Genomic DNA, 8,401 nt, shown 5'->3' on the forward strand with positions numbered 1-8,401 from the left:
AATGAACTTTGGGAGTCATTGGAAAAAAAGTACAAAACAGAAGATGTTGGCTCAAAGAAATTTGTGGTTGGCAAATTCCTAGACTTTGTGATGGTTGATTTTAAGACTGTGATCAGCCAAGTTCAAGATCTCCAACTCATTCTGCATGACATTCACACAGAAGGCATGTCTCTCAGTGAATCCTTCCAAGTTGCAGCCTTAATTGAGAAATTACCGCAAGGCTGGAAGGAATTTAAGAACTGTCTCAAACACAAGCGCAAAGAAATGTCTTTAGAAAAATTGATTGCGCGTTTGAGAATTGAGGAAGACAACCGCAATTTCTGAAAAGCGGGCTAGTAAGCATCCAATGGAGTCAAAGACAAATGTGGTGGAACATGCTCTCAAATGTGGTGGAACATGCTCCAAAAGCCAAGAAACGGAAGGTTTCTAGAGAAAGTTCCTCACAAGGCTCTAAAGGAGGAGAAACTAAAAAGTACAAGATTAATGGCAAGTGTTATATCTGTGACAAAGAGGGACATTGGGCAAAAGATTGTCGTAGCAAGGGCAAAAGCAAAAGAAGAACAAGAAAGAAACATGCTCAAGCCCATATGACCGAAGTGGACAATATTTTCAATGGTGCAGATGACATAAATTTTTCTGCAGCTGTTTCCAAGGCAAACCTTGTCGGAAATCCTAAAGAATGGTGGGTGGACACTGGTGCTACTCGCCATATCTGTGCCGACAAAAAGATGTTCACATCTTATTCAGTAATGGACAATGGCGAACAACTTTTTATGGGCAATTCTTCGACTTCTAAAGTTGAAGGACAAAAAAAGATTATTTTGAAAATGACATTTGGAAATAAACTCACTCTCAACAATGTGCTACACGTACCGAACATTCGCAAGAATCCTGTTTCTGGATCTTTGTTGAGTAAAAATGGGTTTAGGCTAGTTTTTGAAAGTGACAAATTTGTACTTACCAAAAACGGGATGTATGTAGGAAAATGTTACATGTCTGATGGCCTTTTCAAAATAAATGTAATGACTATTGTATCCTTTGTTATTAATAAAAATGCATCTTCTTCTTCTTGCTTGCTTGAGTCTTTAAATTTATGGCCTTGTAGACTTGGACATGTTAATTATGGATCTTTGCGTAGATTAATTAATATGGAATATTTACCTAAATATGACATTCATTCAAATCATAAATGTGAAATTTGCGTTGAGGCAAAATTATCCAAAACTCTTTTTCATTCAATTGAAAGAAATACGGAACTACTTGAATTAATTCATAGTGACATTTGTGATTTTAAATCAATTCAAACTAAAGGTGGGAAAAAATATTTTATCACTTTCATAGATGACTATACTAAATATAGTTATGTTTATTTAATTCGAACCAATGATGAAACTTTGGAAACTTTCATTCAACATAAGAATTAAGTTGAAAATCAACTTGGTAAGAAAATTAAAAAACTTAGAAGTGATAGATGTGGTAAATATGAATCACATTTTGGTGAGTTTTGTAAAGAACATAGAATAATTCATCAAACCATCACTCCTTACTCACCTCAGCAAAATGTAATTACTGAAAGGAAAAATAGGACTTTAAAAGAAATGATGAAGGCCATGTTAATAAGTTCTGGATTATCTCAAAACTTGTGGAGGAAAGCAATACTTTCTGCTAATTATATACTTAATAAAGTACCCCGAAAGAAAGTAAATCAAACACCTTATGAAATGTGGCATGAGAGAATACCATCCTACAAATACTTAAAAGTGTGGGAGTGTTTAGCTAAAGTGACTATTCCTAGTCCTAAAAAGACTACGATAGGTTCTAAAACTGTTGATTGTATTTTCATTGGTTATACAAAGAATAGTAGTACATATCGGTTTTTGATTTATAGATCAGAACATTCCGAAACGCATGTAAATACTATTATTGAATCTCGAAATGCATCTTTCTTTAAACATATGTTTCCGAATAAGATTGGACAAGAGACTAGTAATAAGAAAAGATCTTTTGTGCTATTACTAGTAATGATCAAGAACAAGATCAAGAACTAGAGCAAGATCAAAATGAAGAAGAGGAACTTACGCGTAGTAAACGTGCTAGAACCTCAAAATCTTTTGGTCTAGATTTTCTAACTTTTTTGTTAGAAAATGAGCCTTTAACATTTAAAGAAGCTATGTCCAGTGTTGAGGCTCGTTCATGGAAAGAAGTTGTAAACAGTGAGTTGAATCCATCTTGTAAAATCACACTTGGGAATTAATGGACTTACCACCAGGTTGTAAACCTCTTGGGTACAAGTAGATTTTCAAAAGAAAAAAGAAAGCGGATGGATCAATTGACAAATACAAGGCAAGACTTGTGGTCAAAGGTTTTAGACAAAAAAGAAGATCTTGATTACTTTGATACATACTCACCGGTTACTAGAATAACATTTATTAAAATGCTAATTGATATTGCATCTTTATACAATCTAGAAATTCATCAAATGGATGTGAAAACCGATTTCTTAAATGGTAGGTTAGATGAAGACATTTACATGTAACAACCAGAAGGATTCTGTTTCAGGAAAAGAAAAGAAAGTTTGTAAATTGGTTAAATCATCATGTGTGTGTCAATTTTCGACCACATTGCCAAATTAGTACTTAGCTAGAGAGCACCGGCAGAATAGATTAAGCTCGAACGACCTGCAACAGAAAGAAGAGATTTCGGCGGTGGTTCGTCCACCCGGGGGCACTCCGATGATCAAGTCAGTAAAATATCTCTCAAAGATAACCAATAGTGCTTGAGAGGGAAATTTATGAGCTGGATTGGGCCGTGGTAATGACCGGGCAGATTATGGGCCGAACATGTTATGGGCCGTGCTAGCTTGGGCTTAGCCGGAGAGGGTTGTGCTCGGTAATGGCCCAGGACCATGCTAGGACCAAGCTACTTGGCTTGTTTATGTGGGAACCGAGCTAATTGGGTAATTTGGCCGAGATAATGGAAGCCGGTCCTGTTCCCATGGTTCGCGCTTCCAGCCTGGCTGGAAAGGTCTTCGGTTTATCAGCTCGACCAGTTTCAGCTCGGCTATACCGGAATGCAACCGAGCTCGGTCGTCGTTGAGCTCGGCGAGCGGAGCACTCTAGCTTGTTGTGCAACACGGCCGTTGGTAGCCGAGATGATGCAGCCCGGTTGCCGAGATCCCGGTAGTGGGGGCTGGCAGTTTGGCTAGGTGATGATCAGCTAGATTTGCGCTGACAGATGGGATAGCAGCACCACGTGTCGAGAGACTAATGGGAGTAGATTTGGGACGCAGAAGGTATATAAGCGAGTCTACGCCCCCTATACAAAGACAGATGAACATTTGGTGAGATATACACTTACACTCAACTCTCTCCTCTCTATCTATCCCTGTGTGTGTGTGCTAACTTGATCGTCGGAGGAGTTTTCCGGCCACACACCGCCGGGTAACTCACCGCCGTTATGCTCGCAGGTCGATCGGACAGACAGGAGCTTGGAATAAAGGAGTACGGGCTTGCTTGAATATTTGCTCCCCGTACAATTGGCGCCGTTTGTGGGAACTTGACAGAAAAAACCTTGTCTTCCAGGCTCATCTGATCGCCGTCCATGGCGAACAACGACGAGATTCCGTTGTTTGCCGTCGACGGAGTTACCCCTGAGTCAGACAGACGGAGAGAATGACATCCCACCATCCCTCCTATGGCGGACCTAGAGACTTCTCCAGGAGGACATTCAAGAGACGCGCGGGATAAGCGCAGAAGAAGCTTTGGTCATTCACGGAGTCCAGACGGTCACCGGCGGCGGAGAGAATCGCACGCCAGACGACTGGAACACAAGCTAAGGGACCAAGACGCCGTCATCCGGCGAATGGTGGCGAAGATAGAGGATCTTAAGCGGCATGTCAAAGGAAATGGTGTAGCTGGAGTGGGAGACCACAGTGAGCGCACCTAACCCCGCCGTTCGGGCAGTCAGAGCCAGCGGTGTACTCCGTCCATCTCAATCACCAGAAGTTACAAGGTGGGAGATTCCGATGCGCACGTAGAGAAGTCCAGCGCGCAAGATAGCACCTATCAACCCTCACGTCCGGCGACGACATCGAGGTATTCTTATTCCGCTCGTTTAGAGGATTTGCGGATAGTCTTGAAGGAACGGGCTCGCCGGCGGGAGGCTCAGAGGGTGCCCGCGTTACAGCGGCTATCCTATGGGGTTCACGCCAGTGAAGAGGTCGGAATGCCTCCACCCCGCCTAGCTACGCCTCTCTTTTTAGACACAGACTTGGCGAGGCTGAACGCCACTCCTTTCTCCCTGGAGATAGAAACAACACCGCTCCTGACGGGCTTTCACCAGCCAAAGTTCACGCTCTACGACGGAAAAACCGATCCGTAGATGCCTGTAAGCCACTTCCGACGGGTCATGGCCAGACATAGGCGAAATGACACTCCTATGTGCCTTATTTTCCCGTCGAGTTTGGACGAGTTGGGCTTAAAGTGGTTCGAGAGGTTGCCGGAGGGAAGCATCGAAAGGTGGCAACAGTTGGCGGAAGCCTTCGTGACACGTTTCAAGACCAACACCAAAACGCTAAAGGAAGTTGACCACATTCTCAGTGTCAAGATGGAGCCGAGCGACACACTCAAGGCATACAACTCCAGATACTGGGAAACTTTCAATGAGATCTTGGATTGCCCGGTCAACTTGGCAATCACTCAATATAAGCGTGGTCTCCCGGTCGGACATAGACTGCGGGACTCGCTTACTATCCACCAGCCGACATCCATGGGCCAATTAATGCAGCGCATCAACGAGCAAATCTGAGTAGAAGATGATGCGACAGCGTCTACCGCGAAGGCAACTCCGATAGCAACAGACAAGAGGTCGGCTGGCAAGGTGCACGCGGTCGGACAGGAGACCAACCGTTCAAATGATCGCGCCGAGGAATCTGACCGAGGTTCAAATCGTCGAAACCGGGGTAGGGGTCGACGGAATGATCGAGATGAATACCCCCACGACGACGTAGCTGATGTGAACATAAGGTTGAAAGCCAGGACAGACATCACCACGGTCTTTAAGATTCCAATTTATCGCATACTTAGTGAAATCCGTGACGAGGATTATGTCCGGTTTCCTGCTAAGTTAGGCGATGCGCAGAAGGGTTTCAATCCACGGTACCGCTGCACATTTCACCGGAAGCGCGGACACCGGACAGAGGATTGTTTGCCTCTTAAGCAACACTTGGAGGAGCTAGTCGCAGCCGGACACTTGGACCTTTACATTGATGGGGGTGTTAAAGCCCCGTATCCTGCTCCGGTTGATCTGCGTAGACCGGATGACTTAGAGGCACCCCCTCAGGGCATTGTTAATGTGATCCACGGCATTGTGGAACCGGCGCGTGTATGTGAACTCTGAGGTATGATCAAGAAAGCGGAGCACATGAAGGAATTTTTGTCGGTCCAGCCCGCGATCAAAAGGGGCAAGACCTAAGAAAAAGACGTGATCAATTTCTCCACAAGGGACCTAGAGCGCATTCAGACGCCGCACAACAATGCCTTAGTGGTCACACTCCGCGTCAAAGAATTCGATGTCAAGCGCATCTTGATTGATCAGGGAAGCTCGGTCAAGATCATGTATTACGACACATTCAAACAGCTCAAGCTCCGGGATACAGACTTGCCTCCGGCAACTTCACCACTGGTTGGTTTCAACTCACAACCGAAGTGGCCTTTGGGAAAGATTATTCTGTCGGTCAAAGCGGGATCCGTGGTCAAGCAAGTGGAGTTCTGGGTATTGCAAGTGCCATCCACATACAACCTGATCCTTGGAAGGGGATGGCTTCACGCTATGCAGGCTATAGCGTCGACCTACCACCAGGTGATGAGATTCCCTTCGGCTATGGGGGCAATCGAGGAAGTTTGGGGCGATCAAGTCATGTCGAAGCAATGCTTCGTGGCAGTCAACGGGAGCTGAGCTGCCAAAGGCTTCGTCTAAATGATTGAGGGACCGGAAGAACGAGGAGTCCTTGACGATGTGGGCACCAAGGTTGAAGACAAGGCCGTTGAAGAATTGGTGGAAGTTCGGATTGACACAGAAAGTCCAAACAAGTTCTTCTTGCTCGGTTCAAGCCTTACCGCCTAAGAAAGGACCGATATGGTGGAATTCTTGATGGCAAATATCGAAGTCTTCACATGGTCGCCTTACGACATTCCCAGCATCAATCCAAGTTTCATTTGGCATCATCTGAATGTTTTCCCCTGTGCAAAGCCGGTCATTCAGAGAACGAGGAGATCGGCGTTGCATCACGCCGAGGTAGTTGTGGAAGAGGTGAAGAACTTGTTTGAGGCACGAGCTATTCAGGAAGTACACTACCCTCGGTGGATTTCAAATACAGTTGTTGTACCCAAGAAGAATGGAAGTGGCGAGTTTGTGTCGACTACAAGACCGTCAACCGAGCTTGCCCTAAAGACAACTTTCCACTGCCTAGAATAGACCAGCTTGTGGACTTAACGGCTGGACATAACAAGCTCAGTTTCTTAGATGCCTACCGCGGTTATCATCAGATTGCCATGCATGGCCCCGACCGCGAGATCACCTCCTTCACTACACCGAGGGGACTCTTCTACTACCGAGTCATGCCTTTTGGTTTGAAGAACGCCGCGGCAACTTTTCAAAGGATGGTGACCAAGATGTTCGCTCCTCTGCTAGGCCGGACAATGGAGGCTTATATAGATGATATGGTGGTTAAGAGCCAGCATCAAGTAGACCACTTGTCCGACTTGGCCGAGATGTTCGTCATTCTCAAGCAACACAAGCTACGCCTGAATGCGTCTAAGTGTGTTTTTGGCGTGGGATCCGAAAAATTCTTAGGTTTCCTAGTCACAAACCGAGGCATCGAAGCAGACCCCACACAGATCAGAGCCGTACAAGAATTAAAGCAGCCTAGCTCGACTAAGGATGTGCAGCATCTGGCCGAAATGGCCGCCACGCTTAACCGATTTATAAGTCGGTCATCAGATCGCTGCCGCCCTTTCTTTCAAGCTCTGAAATCAAAGTTCTCATGGGATGAAGAATGTGACCGAGCTTTGGCCGAGCTCAAGGAGTATCTGTCTTCAGCGCCCCTGTTGGTCACACCGAAACCCGGCGAAGAACTCTACCTTTATCTGGCCGTTTCTCAGCACGCAGTCAGTGCGGTGCTTGTCCGGTCGGAAGGAATCAAGCACCTCCCCATCTTCTACGTCAGTAAAACCTTGCTACCAGCACAGTCGAGATACTTGCTGCTGGAAAAACTTGCATTGGCCTCTAGGAAGTTGGCGCACTATTTCCATGCTCATACCATCATCGTTTTGACCGAGTTCCCCCTCAAAGCTTTGTTCGAACGGGCGGATTTCTCCGGTCGAATTCTCAAGTGGGCGGTCGAATTGGGACAGTTTGACGTCAAGTTTCAGCCACGCACTGCCATAAAAGCCCAGACATTGTCCGACTTCGTTACTGAATTCTCACTTGGAACTCATCCGGTATGCCCGGTGGATATTGTCACGGCAGATGAGGAGGTGAATGCAGGCTCGGCCGAAATAACACAGCTTGGCGATGTTGGCGACGCGGACATTGCGCGCCCCCGCCGAAGAACCTTCAGCTAGTACGACACTTCCGCCCGGCGATGCGACGACGGAGTTGGGTATCACTGACCAACCTGTTCTGTTTGGTGCCGCATCACCAAGGAGGAGAGGAAGTGGAACCGATCAGTATTGAACCTGAAGCCGAATAGCCGATCTACCGTAGTAACATCAATCTTCAAGCCTCCCAGGACCCTTCAGAATGTTGGAAGCTCTTTGTGGGGGAAATGTGGAAACTTTTTGTTGATGGGGCTTCTAACTGCCACAGTGTCGGGCTGGGCATCGTTCTGATTTCGCCAGACGGACTGACCATCGAACACTCTATCACCCTTGGATTCCCTGCATCAAACAATGAGGCTGAGTACGAGGCACTTTTAGCAGGGCTTAAGAGCGCGCTTCAGATGCAAGCATCCGAGCTAATGGTTTACAGTGATTCCCAGCTTGTGGTTAACCAAATTTCTGGGGTTTATGAAGCAAAGGATGATAGAATGACGAAGTACCAAGCTCTGGTCAGAGACCACATCAAGCGATTCCAGGCGATAAGGGTCCAACAGATTGGCCGTGAAGAAAACGGCCGCGCAGACGAATTAGCCGGCCTTGCTTCCATGGTCGACAACACATCTCCCAGCCCTCTCCTGATTGAGTTCCTACCAAGGCCCAGCATTGAGGAAACCGGGCAGATAGAAGTACTCTGCACCGAGTTAGGTCCTTCTTAGATGGACCCTATTATCCTCTTTCTCAGAGAACGAACCCTTCCAGCCGACAAAAAGGAAGCACATAAAGTCCGGGTGAAGTCAGAGCGG

This window comes from Camellia sinensis, chromosome 1, assembly GCF_055761805.1.
Source record: "Camellia sinensis isolate YWXY chromosome 1, ASM5576180v1, whole genome shotgun sequence".
Taxonomy (NCBI): domain Eukaryota; kingdom Viridiplantae; phylum Streptophyta; class Magnoliopsida; order Ericales; family Theaceae; genus Camellia; species Camellia sinensis.